This window comes from Nyctereutes procyonoides, unplaced genomic scaffold, assembly GCF_905146905.1.
Source record: "Nyctereutes procyonoides isolate TBG_1078 unplaced genomic scaffold, NYPRO_anot_genome, whole genome shotgun sequence".
Classification (NCBI taxonomy): domain Eukaryota; kingdom Metazoa; phylum Chordata; class Mammalia; order Carnivora; family Canidae; genus Nyctereutes; species Nyctereutes procyonoides.
In genome coordinates, this window is record NW_026575135.1 from 72,066,961 (window position 1) to 72,082,556 (window position 15,596).

The 15,596-nt window shown below is 48.2% G+C and overlaps 1 pseudogene; it reads left to right on the forward strand.

Annotated features, from left to right (window-relative positions):
• Positions 1-4,794: 4,794 nt before the first annotated feature.
• LOC129494648 (non-histone chromosomal protein HMG-14-like) lies at positions 4,795-5,207 on the forward strand (annotated as a pseudogene).
• The last annotated feature ends 10,389 nt before the right edge of the window (positions 5,208-15,596 follow it).

A 15,596-nucleotide genomic window follows, 5' to 3' on the forward strand; every position in this document is an offset into this window, starting at 1 on the left:
AGAAAGAAAGAAAGAAAGAAAGAAAGAAAGAAAGAAAAAAAGAAATCAGGAGCCTCCAAGCTTGGCAGGAAAAGTTTCTTGTACAAAGGGCCTCCTGCTCCTGGAAAGCAGAGGGGCCTACCCAAGCCCAGGAAGAACAGTGTGGGCCTCCTGTCCTGCTGGCAAGGTAACCAGTGGCCAGTCCTGTGACTCAGGCTCCAGCCCGCCCCATGAAGCCAAAGGCTGTGGAGGCGCACACAGGGCTGGCCTCTTGGCACAGCTGCCTGGCCAGCCCACTCCTTGGCAGAGAAGCCAGGGCAGGGAGAACAAGGCGCTCTGTGTCCTCTAGGGATACAAACTGTCCCACATGAAGCTGACCAATCTGTCTATGGAATGAAATACTTTGAATCTTTTCGTGGGTCTGCAGATGTTGTAGAGTGGAAATAATTGAAAGCAGGCCAACATCCAGACACTTAGCCCTCCAAGGCTGGCACGTCCATGCGCATAGATGGGATCACGCGGGGATACTGATATCGCACAAGCACAGAAGCCTTTCCTGGAGGGGAAACGTGGACCTCGTCTTAACTCCCACCAACCCTACACACACGGGCTGGTCGTGGTGACTGCCTCCTCCAGGGACGCTGGCCACTATGTGACTTTACGCCAGGCACCTTTTACATCTGGCACAGTGAAAATAATTCCGGATGTGACACTGTGCTTTCTCATTGGCCACCAAAGACATCCCTGAAATCCTGTGCACCTCAACAGCTGCCTCGTGACGAGACTTCCAAGATCTCCACTGAGCACAGGACTCTGGCCGGGCCCCCGCCTTCTGCTTTCTGTCCCCTGAACACAACCTCGGCCACGAGGCCAGCCTGGAATGCCATATGGTTCTGGTCTCAGGCCCCTGCTCAGTTCAAGCTGGCTCCCTAACTGCATGTTTGCATCCCCTCAAAAAATTTGTGTGTCAAAACCCTAACTCCCAGTGTCATGGGATCTGGAGGTGAGGCCTTGGGAGGTGACTCCATTGAGATGAGGTCATGGGGGTGGGATCCTGTTGTTGGGATTTGTGCCCTTACAAGAAAAGGAAGGGAGAGTTCTCTCCCTCCACACACAGGCGCCTGAAGGCCACAGGAAGACACAGCAGAGGGCTCTGTCTCGGTGCCAGGAAGAGGACCCTTACCAAGAACTGGAAGAATCGCCATCTGCTGGCACCTTGAACCTGACTGCCCAGCCTCCAAACTGTAGGAATAAGTATCTCTCATTTGAATCACCTGGTTATTTTATTATGGCACCTGAGCTAAGACATCAACTTAAGCAAGAAAAGAAAGGAAATCTTCTATTCCAAAAAATAGATCCAGGAGCTCCAACAGCATCCTTGTGGTGCTGTCCTCCATTCACCCACGTCCAGGTAGTCTTGGGGCTCAGGCAGGTGCCCGGCCTGGTTGCCAGGTTTAGACAGTGAACCACCCCAAGCGTGGGGAGAGAAGGGAGCTCTCTTCCCCGGTCAGGGGGACCAGTCCTGGGAGCTGAGGACAGGGGTTTGCCCTGGAACCGCCTGGAATGATTGCTGAAGGGAGGGTCCTCAGATGGGAAGAAGGGAAGATGCCGGGTGGTCTGAGACTACAGCCAGCCATCAATGACACTCACTGAGTAGGTTCAGTCTGAGAGAGGCTGCAGAAGCAGGGAGAACCTTCCTTTCTTATGTCTTCTCTTTGCCCAGAGAGGAGCAGTCTTGTCTCTTTCCTGAGAGGATTGAGAGGGAATTCAATAACCCCCAAGGCAAGGATGGGGATCCACTCAGAAAACTCCCTGCGTGGGCCCCTCCCCCACCAGGGGATCAAACTCTTTTACCCCTCAGGCACTTCCTGGGCTGGCCATGCACCAGCCTTGCACTGGCACCAGGGATGACGGTAAGTCAGGTTCCAATCCCTGCCGTTGACAGCTCATGGTGAAGCTGGGAGGCAGATGTGAATCCCCACTGTGCTGCACAGTACAACAGATAAAAAGGAACAAGTGGAGGAAGTGACCCACTCTTCCTAGAACCGATCTGGAATGTGTGTACCTGGAAGAAAAAAAAAATGGAAACTGTGGCAAGTCAGAAAGGGACTTTGCTGGTTCACATAACTCAAAATTGCAGGGGTAAGTACAGGGGCAACTGGATCCAGGTGCTCAGATCCCGTGTCCAGTCTCTTAGCTCTGGTTTGGCTCCAGGTCGGCTTCCCTTACCTGCTGGCTCCTGGTAGTCCCAGGCTTATATCTTACTGACTTAGCACCTCCAGTGGGGGCTCCTTCCCCAGAGATTCCAGCAGAAGTCCTGCAGTTTCCTCAGATGGTCCGGGGAGTCTGAGTTAATCACTGGATATGCCATCATAGGTCTGGGTCACACCCATCGTGGGGCTGGGAGTGGCATCCCCAAATAAAGTCTGAAGTGCTTTTACCAAACTAAACCCATGGCTAATGGGTTATAAAACATTTGGTCTATCACAAGTGGGTAGGACACGTACCAGACAGAAGAAAAACATGGGGGGAGCCCAGCCAGCAGGAACCAGAATTCTGTGGTCAAAGAGGCAATTATTGTCCTTAAGCTGAAGAGATCTGGGGGCTTTTCACTTTAGAAGGATTTCTGAGGCAAGAGGAGGTTGGGTGGGTGGGCTTGGGTGCAGGCCTGGCAATAGCCAGGAAGCTATAGGAGGTTGCACAGGTGAGCTCCAGAGCTATCAGTAAGGGGTAGTGGGGAGAAAGGAAGCCATGGCATGGTCTTCAGTATCCAGCTCTGGGGGCAGCAGGAGAGCTATTTGCTGCTCTTTGGAACATGAAGATGGCAGCAGGCTGAAGGGGTTGGGGATGACTGATTGGGCCCTGTTGGATCTGAGCTGCCTGTGGACACATGTGCCCCTTTGGAGGTGAGTCTGGAGCTCAGGGAGGGACCGTGCTGGATGCAGGGTTTAGAGCTGAGGGCCTGGATCTGAAGAGGTGGAGAGTGTTATGGGAATGGGTACACTGAGGAATCCAAGTCCTTGTACCCTCTCTTGGAGCCCTGTGGCCCTGCAAGCCCCTTCACCTCCCTGAACCTCGCCTGTGAAATGGGGCTGAGAAAGCCTAGCTCCCAGGCAGTTATGAGAACAGATGAGGATGCCCTATGCAAACTGCAAAGCATAGACTGACTAAGGAGCTCAGAGGATGGCAGAGGTGGGTGAGCAGGGGAGGCCACAGAGGGTCTGAGAACCACAGCCTAGGGAGGGATAGAGACCATCTATGCAGAGGGACTACTGGGGCCTTGTTAGCTGAGGTCAAGTGGCCATGGTAAGGACCAGCAGGTGGGGCTCCAGCCAGGGCGAGGGAGCTTAATCAGTGGGGGGGTCACCACCAAGGATAGCCACAAAGCCACCCTGTTGGCAGTGTTCAGACCCTTAATTATTTTCTCCTAAAAACACAGCTGGGAAGTGAATGATCAGTGGCCTTAGGGACGGGTGTTGCCCAGATGGCCTTTTTGTCAGCCATCCCAGCATAACAGGATTTTTCGAGATGGTCTTGTCAGTAGCAGACGAAGAAAATGAGCTGTGTGTTACTTGTTTGCTGAATGAGTCAGACTATGGTGGGTTATAGGGACACTGGGGCCTTCTGGGCCAATCTGCCCATTGGACAGATGGGGAAAGGGGCCAGAGAGGCCGGATGCATCATGCATTCATGTGGCATGGCTGGGACCCTCGAGCTGCCACCAGCTGGTGCAGGCACGGGGCCTTCAGGTGGAGCCACTCTCAGGGTTGGCACATGCTCCATTAACCCCCAAACCTACACACAGCCTATGCTGGTTCAGGATGTTATCAAAAGGGCCCAGCTTTTCTGGGCAGTGGTGTGTGTGTGTGTGTGTGTGTGTGTGTGTGTGTGTACACGTGTATATGTGTGTGTCAACAAAGAACAAGGAAGAGGCCAGGAGATAGTGTGAAAGACTTTGGGGCCATGCCCAGAGATCTGAGCTCCATTCTCTAGTGAGCATAAGAAGTCTCTTGTCCCCTCTTCCAGGCCCTTGGTGTTCCCTTAGCCTGGAAGCCTCCCCTAGTCCCAAATGGCCACACAGGGCTAGTCCATGTCCCCTCCCAGAAAAGCTCCTCTCCCCAGTGCCCCTATTGAAAGTGGCCACCTAATGGTGCTGGCTCCTTGACTGACAATGAGCACTTGCCAGGTGCTTCCTGGCTTTGGTCACCGCACTGCCTTTGCGACAACAGGGCCAACTGAGTAAGTCCATAGATAACCTCCCTGCCAGCATCTTTCTCCCCTTGCTGCCCTGGAGGGAGGACCTAGCAGGCCCTGGGCTGCAGCTGGAATCTGAGGGGTAGCTTCTGGGCCTGAGAGAGAGACTGCACATCCCTGACTGGACGGCCTCCTCTCTGGTGTCACCCACTGAGAAGACGCAAAGCTCAGGACAGGGCTGAGAAGAACTGCCCAGCAGCCCCTTTCTGTGGAAAGCCTGCTCCTCTTAGGGCAAGAAATGGTGCTTCTTCTGGCCTGCTGGGTTAGGATGAATCCCTACTGTGTCCCTAAGGACCTTAAAGCCTAGCCCTTTCTAGACTTGTGTTTTTTCATATGTGAAACGGGAATGATACTCTAGCTGGGTGAGCTGTTGTAAGGAGAAAGACAATAAGAGAAGGTGTCGGGAACACACATGGAATACCAGTACAATAAAAGCAGAGTAAAAAAAAAAACAACAACAACAGCAAAACTTGGCGGCCGCAGCAGCTCGGGCGGCGGGAGGAGCGCAGCGGCCCAGGCAGCCCAGCTTCGCGGAGCACCCGGCGCGCCGCCCGCCGCACGATGCCCAAGAGGAAGGTCAGCTCGGCCGAGGGCGGGCCAAGGAGGAGCCCAAGGGGAGGTCGGCGAGGTTGTCCGCTAAACCTGCTCCCGCAAAAGTGGAAACGAAGCCAAAAAAGGCGGCAGGAAAGGATAAATCTTCAGACAAAAAAGTGCAAACAAAGGGGAAGAGGGGAGCGAAGGGAAAACAGGCTGAAGTGGCTAACCAGGAAACGAAAGAGGACTTACCTGCCGACAACGGAGAAACCAAGAACCAGGAGAGCCCAGCCTCCGATGAAGCAGGAGAGAAAGAAGCCAAGTCTGACCCATACCATATACCATGTCTTATCAGTGGTCCCTGTCTCCCTTCTTGTACAATCCAGAGGAATATTTTTATCAACTATTTTGTAAATGCAAGTTTTTTAGTAGCTCTAGAAACATTTTTAAGAAGGAGGGAATCCCACCTCCTCCCATTTTTTAAGTGTAAATGCTTTTTTTTAAGAGGTGAAATCATTTGCTGGTTGTTACTTTTTTGGTACAACCAGAAAATAGTGGGATATTGAATGTGGGAGGCTTTGATTGTCTTGGGTGTCAGCTCAACATTCCATAGACGGGGTAGTTTTTATATCCTATAATACCAAGCATACTAAATGGCAATTTGGAGTCAGTCGTGCGTTTAATATGTCTTGAACATTTTAAATTTCTTCTATTCCCATGTTGTTTTTGGTAGAATTGTTTCCTAAAGAAAACCAGTCCTAGATCTTGGCTCTCCTTGTCAGAATTCTTGTGCACTCTCTAACATCTTGGTTGTGGTAGTCCAGTTTTTCTAGTAACTGTTAATGTGCTGTGCAAGATTGAAAATTTGAATATGTAGTGTATATGATATTAAATTGTGAATTAATGGGACTTAAAGTAACAGTGTATCAAAATTTGAAGATACTGGTACTTGATATACTGTTAAGGAAAATTTGCCTCCAAATTTTAAGCTGGAAGGTCACTGGAATGACTTTTAGAATCACAACTACATGATTTTTTAGATTTTCGGTACGTACGTTAAGAATTGTGTACAAATTGAAATGTCTGTACTGATCCTCAGAACAACCAATAAAAAATTATGAAAGAAAAAAAAACTTGAAAGTAAAAATCAAAATCCTTCTAAATAATCCTAGGGCAGAAGAGGGAGTAGAACTGGAGCTGTTTAAGAACATTCACATGAAAACCTGGGTGGTGCATACAAAGTGGTATTCAGAGGAATGTTCATAGCCTTAAAAACATCGTTTAGAATATGAGAAAGAAGACAATAATGATGCTGAGACAACAGGTGTCGACTTGGGACTATCTGACCCACAAGTCGATCACAGGGTCACTCTACATTCACACCACCCCAGGGAAGGGAGGGGTCCTGTTAGCCAGATGCAGGCAAGTATGGAATCTCGAATTAACAGAGATTATACCAGAAATCTGTTAAAATCAAACCGAAGCCTGGTGGATTCAAATTAAGTTTACTTATAGAAAAAAACAAGCCAAGTTATATTATGTACCCATCAGGGTTCCTGTGGTTTAAGATAATACCTTCAAATTGGATACCTGAGAAGATTTTTGTAAAAGGGCCCTTTGTGGATGTGTGGACAGTGTGGAGGGAAACAGCAGGCAGGGCTCTGGTGCTAATAACAGCAGGGGCCCATTACTGTGCCTGGGCCTGATGGGGTAAAGGGAGGGAGAAGCTTCTGGAACTCTGAGACTGGAAGGGCCATGTGGAGAAGGTTGTCCAAGAGGAGCTGTGACCTTTGGCTGTGGGAGACTGACTCTGAAGGAAGGATCTCACTTCTTTCTCTGCCTCCCATCTCCTGCTAAATGTCTTCCATTTCTGGAAGTCAGAGGAACAGAGAACGCTTGAGGTAGCCGGAACAGATATATGAAAGGGATGGAAGTGGGTGGAGAGGGGCCCTACAGGGGCAAATGGAAACCATCTCAAACATCCCACCCCTTTTTGGCCTCAGCATCCATTCACTCAGAGAACACTTTGAGTCTCCACAGGGGACCCCAATAGTTATAGCAGGGATTGGGCAATTTTTACTTCCTTTTCTTAATTGAGATATAAGTAACATATAACATCATATAAGTTTCAGGTATACAATATAATGATATTCAACGTACCATTGTGAAATAATGTGATTATTTGTGAAATTGTGATTATGATTGTGGAATAATCATTACAATAAATCTAGTTAACATCCATCACCTGGGACGCCTGGGTGGCTCAGCAGTTGAGTTATCTGCCTTCGGCCCAGGGCATGGTCCTAGAGTCCTGGGATTGAGTCCCACATCCGGCTCCCTGCATGGTGTCTGCTTCTCTCTCTGCCTGTATCTCTGCCTCTCTCTCTCTGTGTGTGTGTCTCTCATGAATAAATAAATAAAATCTTAAAAAAAAAACCATCACCATGCATAGTTACAATATTTTTCTTGTAATAAAAACTTTAAAGATGTACTCTCTAGAAACTGTCAAATATGCAATACAGCATCATTAACTATTGTCACCATGCTGTACATTGTATTCTCAAAACTTATTTATTTTATAACCTTTCTCCATTTCTCCCACCTTATCCCCACCTCCAGCAATCATCTACTTGTGCTCTGTATGAGTTTTTGTTTTGTTTTGTTTTTAGATTCCACATATGGTGAGCTCATACTATATTTGTCTTCCTCTGTCTGACTTCCTTTGCTTAGCATGATATCCATAAGACCCATCCATATTGTGCAAGTGGCAAGATTTACTTCTTTTTATGGCTGAATAATATTCCATTGTGTATATATACCAAATTGCTATCCATTCACCCACTGATGAGCACATAGCCTGCTTCCATATCTTGTCTACTATAAACAATGCTGCAGTGAACATGGTGGGGCTTAGATCTTTTTGAGTTCATGTTTTCATTTCCTTTGGTTAATTACCAGAAGTGGAATTGCTGGATCATATAGTAGTTCTATTTTTAATGTTTTGAGGAACCTCCATAGTGTTTTCAATAGTGACTGCACCAATTTATATTCCCACAACAGTGCATGAGGGCTCTTTTTTCTTTACATCCTCACTAACCCAACGTTTTCTATAAAGCATCAGATAACAGATATTTAAGCTTTGTGAGCCATACGGTTCTTGTAATTTGACTTTGCTGCAATAGCCATGGATGATACATAAACTCAGGAGACTTGAGTTGGCAACTAGGGCTCCTTCTTCCACTGCTCATTCCGCATTCCCCTTATCCTCTGTCAGTACCTTAATCAGGTAGTGTTATGTATCTGGTGGTTCTTTTCCAAATCTTTACTCTTATAGCATGAGTCCTTTCTTAGTGAGCCCGTCTTTTTTTGGGTTGTATGCTTTCCACTGACCAGTACTACTAGGCCAGGGGAACTAGAAGGCACCCAGGGAACCTCCTAGGTTCATACAAAGTTCTTGCTCCCACTGCCTACAACAATCCAATTTCTTTCTCATAATTGGGGTCAGTTCCCTTCCTAGTACAGAGACCACTTAAATCTGCTTGTTGGTTCAGTAAATGGAGAGCCCACATAGCTGGGAGCGCTCTCAGCTTCCAGTGGTAGAAACCATAACTGTATTCCTCCCTGAATGTTAGGACCTATTAGGTCCCATGGGTCTAAGGTGATTGGGAGAGAATGTAAGTCTTCTTTAGGAAGATGTCAGTGAAATGGTGAGGGGGAAACACTCCCATTTCCACTGCTGGTTCTCAAGCCTGTGAACTCTGTATATGGGGGAGATGGCACCATATTTGGTCATCAGTTTGATGCACACTTATAGGCTCGCACTCCAGCCTCAATAGGTATTGTCCTCCAGATGGTATCCTTTTTTTTTCTTAAGATTTTATTTATTTATTCATGAGAGACACACACAGAGGGAGAGAGGCAGAAACATAGAGGGAGAAGCAGGATATTCATAACCCAGTGTGGAACTCGATCCCCAGACTGGGATTATGCCAAATCAAAGGCAGATACTCAACTGCTGAGCTACCTAGGCATCCCCGCTGCCACCAGATGGTATCCTAATGGAGCATTTGGGCAGTTCTTCCACAAGCCAGCTGCTTCTCGGTGATGGGGCATGTGGGAGCCCACTGGCACACCTTTGGTGTAAAATGCATTCCTTGTTTTGAGGCCATGTTGTGTGGGATACCATCAGTAGATAATGTGGTCTCTGAGTTTATCAGTGGTGGTGCTGCAGAAGCTCTACAAGCCGGGAAGGCAAAGAGGCTTTTGGAGTGTGCATCATTCCAGGTGGCACGAGGTGTAGCAACAGACCTCTACTTTGAAGCCAAGATCCCTGGACCCATAGAAACTTTGCTGATGGGGGAATACCAGTGTTTCCTACAGCTTCCCTCCTACCTTCTGCAAACTGTGTCTCACTAGGGCTTCCCCCTCCGGCCTCAGGCCCTGTACCTGCATTCCCATTCTTAGCTCAAAACTTCCCCCTGTCCCTAGCTTTCTCAAATGGTGCTCCTCAAACTGTCTGTGGGGAGAGGTCATTCGAAAAAATATCCAATCCCCTGCAGACTGATCCTTACATAAATACAATAAAAATGACTTACTTAAAAAAAAAAAGAAATTTAAGAGCAAGACATACAAAGTATTAGATTCAATACACATAAAATTACTTTTTAGTAAGTATAATCAGAACAAACAGCACGGGGAAGAAACTATTAAAATGACAGAAGCTGTTTATTTCACTGAAAGCGTAGATAGATGATTAATACAAAGAATCATAATTACGTTAATGACTTTCATCATTCTGCAACTGTAAGTAAACAAAAAGAAGCCCAATGATGATTCCTAGTTTTGAAGTTTTATTTTATTTTTTTTTAATTTTTATTTATTTATGATAGTCACATAGAATGAGAGAGAGAGAGAGGCAGAGACACAGGCAGAGGGAGAAGCAGGCTCCATGCACTGGGAGCCCGACGTGTGATTCGATCCCGGGTCTCCAGGATCGCGCCCTGGGCCAAAGGCAGGCGCCAAACCGCTGCGCCACCCAGGGATCCCCTAGTTTTGAAGTTTTAATGGACTAGCTTCCTCCTTGTTAATTTATTAGATAAACCAAATTGACCAGTGCTATTAAATTTAGTAATTTTAATGATAAACTAGTCTCACACGGAGATGTGTTGGCAGAAATGAGTGTAGAAATTGCAAAATGAATCTCAAGATACCTCTCTTCTGCCTTTGGCTCAGGACATGATCCCGGGGTCCTGGAATCGAGTCCCACATCAGGCTCCCTGCAGGGAGCCTCCTTCTGCCTATGTCTCTGCCTCTGTGTGTGTGTGTGTGTGTCTCATGAATAAATAAATAAATAAATAAATTAATTAATTAATAAAATAAAATGGAACAAGTAACGGGTTTAAAGAAACAAAACAGATGAACACAGGGGAAGGGAAGGAAAAATAAGATGAAATCAGAGAGGGAGACAAACCATAAGAAACTTATAACTCTGGGAAACAAACTGAGGGTTGCTGGAGTGGAGGTGGGGGGATGGGGTAACTGGATGATGGGCATTAAGGAGGGCACGTGATATGATGAGCACTGGGTGTCATATGCAACCTATGAATCACTAAATTCTGCCCCTGAAACTAATACTACACTATATGCTAACTAAATTGAGTTTAAACAAAAAATTTTAAAAATGCATCTCCAAATCCTCAGTAGCACTAGTCCCAGCAATTAATTCTATAGATTATGGAATTTAAATTATCTTTTAAAGAAAGAAGTGGATCCCATATTTTAATTATGTTCATATCTTAAAACTCCATACCTAGTGACATGGTCGTGCTACATATATCAAGGACATGCTTGCAACACGTGCCATATGCCATGTGGCTCTGAAAAGGCCCAAACAGATCCTCTGTCCTGTGCAGTAAAAGCACTGGTCACACTCTCAGATGTACTTCAATGTTGTAGCTGGACCAAAATGCTGCAAAGGTTTCCAGATTTCTCAACTTATCTCAACTCTGACGAGCAATAAGCAGTCAGTGCCTGGCACCAGTCCATAGACTGGGCCACATTTTGACAAGTGATGCTCCAGGGTCATTACTATTCCTTGGGCCATGGTTGCTATAGCAACTGAGTGTCACAGCTACTCGATGCTCCAATGCCTTGTCCTCCACCTATGCTTATTGCACGCCACCACCAGCTCTCCTTTGGGGAATCACAATGCCACTGGGTGCCAGGATTCCATGTCCCCTTTCTCCTAGCCAGGAGGGGGTGATCTGTGTGTTCTTCAAATAGCTGAACAACAGAATCCCAGAGACCATTCCAAGGATAAGTTTCCTGAAGCACATTCAAATGGGTTAGGTTTAATAAATGAGCTCTATGGAGGTGTGGAGAGGGTGTAGGAAAACTGTGAGGGACAGTGCAGGGCCCTAGCTGGTAATAGCCAGATGCCTGTCAGGGCGGAGGGTGGTGCCATTATCAGAAACCTAGGAAGGAAGGGGCTTTGTGGAGAGGCCACCAATCAAGAACCATGACCTCTGGCAAAGGAACATAGTCAGCCCTAGATGACCCTGCAGGGAGCAGACCTGGGGAAGAAATACCTTGACCTCTCCACGGGGCAAGGCCTGTTGGTTTATGATTCATCTAGAGGTTAGGCATCTGGGGCACAAAATGGGGCACAGGGTGGCTTTTTGGGGCAAACTGGAGTCACTGGCATTCATTTCTTGCACTTCTGAATTCACGGCTAGAGATCTGGCAAAACCTGGCGAGTTTCTCAACTTGCAACCTCCCTAGGGACTCGCTGCCCTACCCCACTCCACTACTGAAACTCTTTTCCCTGACATCGGGTCTGAGACAGAGACCAACCCCACACAAGCTGGCGGGGCCATCAGTAACTAGGGGACATATATTTATTGGTGCACTTCACTCTACATGAACATCGAAAAAAAACAGTAAAACTGGGCTCATTCCTGGCCCTGGCCCTTGACCCATACCAGTTTAGACTATTCATTCCCAGAGATCCCCTCTACAGTCAGGTCTGGGTCCCAGACTGGCTCCTGTGCCTCCACCCCGATTCTCCCCACCCCAACCCCACCCTGGCAAGGACTCTGCCTGACCAAATGTGGGCTGTGCAAGATGGGGCCATGCTGACCGCAGTGGTGTCAGAGTAAGGAGTAAGGAGTGGCATTGTGGGAGAAGCTCCCTCTCATGCTAATGACCTTGATGCCCTCTCTGACACTAGCATGATTTTATGGTTTTAGATGCAAAGAGGAGGGCAAGAGCTCAGACAGCTGAAAGCTCAGACAGCTGAATGGGCAGCGGGGTATGACATTAGAATGTAGTAACGTAGTAACAGTCTGTTTTTCCTTGAACTCATTTTCACAGTTACCGTCTATGTATGGAAAATGAATTCGTTTTATATTTAACTTAGTGATCTAACGTTGCATTTTTAAATGAGTTATTGACATGAAAAAAAAAAGATGTTAAAAGAACAACCAGGTGGTGAATAAACACAGCAAACGCTGGCTGGGTACAGGCAGGCCCGATGGACTTGGGAGTCCCTGGGTGGCTGTGTCTTAGAGTGGACCGCCACCCCGGTCTCCCCACTTCCACATCAGCTCCTTGCAGTGGTGTATGTGTTTCCTGGAGTTGCTGTAACAAACCACTACAGAATGGGTGACCTAACACAGTTACCCCACACAGCTCCGGAGGTCAGAAGTGCGAAATCAGTTCCACTGGGTGGAAATCAAGGAGTTGGCAGAGCCATGCTGTCTGCAAAGGTCTTTGTGTGGAATCCTTAGTTGCCTCTTCTGGCACCTGGTGACTCCAAAGACCTTGGCTGGCAGCTCATCACTCCCGTCTCTGCCTCTGTGGTCACATGGGCTTCTCCTCTGCATCTGTGCCTGCCTTCAACATGTCTTTTATAAGGACACTGGTAATTGGATTGAGGGCACACCTGCATATCCAAGATGATCTCATCTTGTGATCCCCAGTTCATCATGTCAGCAGAGACTCTCTCCAAATAAGGTCACGTTCAGAGGTTCTGGGACGTGGACATACCTACTCCAGGTAGGTCCTATACCTCCTGTGCTCTTAGCCCCCTCCCTCCAATTTCTGCCACTCACCCACACAGAACAGGGATGTTCCCTGAATGTTTCTGGAACATTCTGTTCTGCCTGGCATGTACCTCCCTCAGAACCCTGCGGTCTCCTCTTTCACTTCTTCAGATCTTTGCTTTCCTGTCACTTTCTCAATGAACTCTCCCCTGAACATCATGCTTCATAATGCAGTGCTCCTGCGCATGTCCCGACGAGGTCTCCCTCCCTTCTTCCCAGCTCAAACTGTCTTCAGAGCAGAATTCTTGTCCCCAGGCCACATCCTGCATATGTATTCCTTGTCCATCTCCCTCATGAGGAGTTCAGCTCCATGAGGGGCGGGATTTTTGTCTGTTTTGTCCCCTGCTACAGCCCTGGATTCCAGAACAGTGCCTAGCATGTTGTAGCTGCTCAGTAAATATGTTGATTGAACAGTGTTTGGGGATGGAATGGAGGATGCATGGAGGACAGAGGCCCCTGGGGCCCACTCAAGCCCTTTGGATAGAGGTGGAGAACCAAACCCAGGACCTTTAGAATCTGATTGGCTGCCCAGTCTAACGGCTCTTGTCCCTGTGTCTGTCTCTAACAGGCCCACTGTTGGTGGGCAGAATTCTCAAGAATTGAGCCTTGAGTCTTTGGGAAAGAAAGATCAGATTATTCTATATAGACAGGAAGATTCTTCCAAATGGTTTCTCCATATTCCATCTTAGACACATCTCCAAATAACCTAACCAGGGATTCATCTTTTAAAATAACTGTTTTGCTTTTATGTTTTATGAAAGCATGATTCACTGCAATCAATTAAAGCAATACAATAATGAAGAAATTCACTGAGTACTTTAAGAAGCTCTTCTTTGGAGGAAGGCCAATGAGCGTTTCTGCTTCCTGTGTTTCTGTCCTTGGGCCGCTCTCTGCTTGCCTGCGCACAGGAAGTAGTTCAGAGAACCCTGGAACCCTCTTGTGACACGTGTGAGGACTCCTGTCCCGGAAAACTGACACCAGTGCTTGCCAAAAACTCTAAGATGAACACAGAGATGAGTCTGAAATTTGGAACTCCGAGTCCTTGACATGGAGGCCAGCCTCTGAGAATGCTGTGCTCTTTTTTTTTTTTTTTTTTTTTCTGGTTGAGAATTTGGCTGGGCCAAACCCCTCCCTGCACTTGTCAGAAGCCCAAGGTCCAACCTTCACTCTCCTTGTGGAGGAAGAAAAGAAAATTTATTCAGCCAAGTTCGCCCACCTGCTCCTTTCAACTGAGAGTCTGCATCCATCCCCGTGTCCTTAAACAGGAAGGCACTGGGAAAGGTTGGCCTCTGGAGGGCTAGAACAAGATGCTGTCAAGAATGTGATGGAGAAATGGGTCAGTACCCTGGGGATAGAGGTGAAGTGGGGTTGTGGGGGGGCTTCCTATCTGGAGATAAAGGCATCCACTCTGCAGCTCCGCAGGCTGGTGTCTTCACAGCCAGGTTTTCTCTCAGAGGAGGCTGTTTGGGAACACACCTGCACTGTTCCCCCCAACCCAGCCTCCAGGTTTTCTTTGCCAGGAATGGAGACCCTGAGGCCCAGGGACCTGCTGCTGGAGTCCCCAGCTTGCGACCTTGCATGGTGAAGTGGCTTCCCACTCACAGCTTCCCTTCTGTAAACAGAAGGTCTAACAGCACCCCAGGTGGTGGTGACGATCCCTTAAGTCCTGAGTACAAAAGCGCTTGCCTCAAGCTAGCCCTCCAGCAGTCAGTCTCCATCCTACCCCATCCCCCCATCACTGCGTATTCCCTTAAACATGAGCTTAGTTTGGCAACCAGAAAACATTTGGATTTCTCGTACAGCAAGGAAGTTCAGGTAGTGCTGTTTCTCAGGGCAGTAAGAGGGTCTGAGATGTACCCTGAACCCCACCCCCATAGGCCAGTCTTCAGCAATACTCCCTGTGTCCCTTCTTGGCCTGGCCCTCTGCATGCCACCCCTGCTGACCTCTCTACTGCATCCTCTCAGTGGGTCACTTCCCGCAGTGCCTCATGTCCAAACGGCCAGAGAAAGGTTTCAGGAAGGCCAGCAGAGCCTGTTCCATCTGTGCCCAGGTTCCCACGGGGATGCCCCCAACCTTTCTGAGTCTTTGCTCTTCCCTGTGAGGGGAGGATGGCCATGCCTACTGCACAGAGCTATGGCCACATGACCCATGGTTGTCTTTGTCAATGCTGCCCTACTGCCCACCCCTACAGAGACTGGCTCAGGCCTCTTTCTCCTACACAAGGATGCCCCCATCCTCCAAATTAGCACAGCATCCCATATCCCCCTCCTGCTCCACCCAGGCCTAAGATGAGGGACCCTTTCATGCCTCCCACCCCCATCTCTGTTTGGTTTCCCAGCTGGGTGCAGACAGCAGGAAAGTCCAGCTCTCCACTAATGACTTCCAGACTTTCCTGGTGCACAGCTGAGCAGCAGGACCAAGGCAGGACGGTGGGAGCCAAGGCTGGTAGGGGTGGGGGTGGGGGAGAGACAGGCCACTTAGGAGGGAGGAAAATGAGAGAGGCATGGTCAGGACACAGCCTTTCTACATTGAGAAAGATCCAGATGTGTCTGCTGGAGGAGCTGGGGCCGTGCCCTGGGGCCTTCCTTGTGCACTCCTCCCCTGTGACACACTATCTATGGTTTCATATGTGGCCCTTGGATGGGCCCAGTAGCCTTGTCTCTGTTGTCTGTCCCCGTAACTCTCTTAAGGTCTTGCCTTTGGTGGAAAATACTATCCCTCACCCT